We start from the raw sequence: 417 nt of genomic DNA, 5'->3' as shown, positions 1-417 counted from the left end.
GCCCATCCCAGCTCCTGCCGCCCATCCCAGATCCCACTGCCCATCCCGGCTCCCGCTGCCCATCCCAGCTCCTGCTGTCCCATCCCAGCTCCTGCTGCCCATCCCAGCTCCTGCCGCCCATCCCAGCTCCTGCCGCCCATCCCAGCTCCTGCTGGCTCCAGGGGCAGTGGACCAGGAGCAACACATCCCTAAATCCAGCCCAGCGGAGTTTAGGATCTCCCAGAACAGCCCTGGACACATCCCTGGACACATCCCTAAATCCAGCCCAGCGGAGTTTGGGATCTCCCAGCACAGCCCTGAACACATCCCTGAATCCATCCCAGCAGAGTTTGGGATCTCCCAGTACAGCTCTGGACATATCCCTGGACAGATCCCTAAATCCAGCCCAGCAGAGTTTGGGATCTCCCAGAACAGCTC

The sequence above is a fragment of the Neopelma chrysocephalum genome, unplaced genomic scaffold (genome assembly GCF_003984885.1).
Source record: "Neopelma chrysocephalum unplaced genomic scaffold, ASM398488v2 Primary Assembly neopelma1_189, whole genome shotgun sequence".
Classification (NCBI taxonomy): domain Eukaryota; kingdom Metazoa; phylum Chordata; class Aves; order Passeriformes; family Pipridae; genus Neopelma; species Neopelma chrysocephalum.
Note: the sequence above shows the minus strand (reverse complement) of the source record.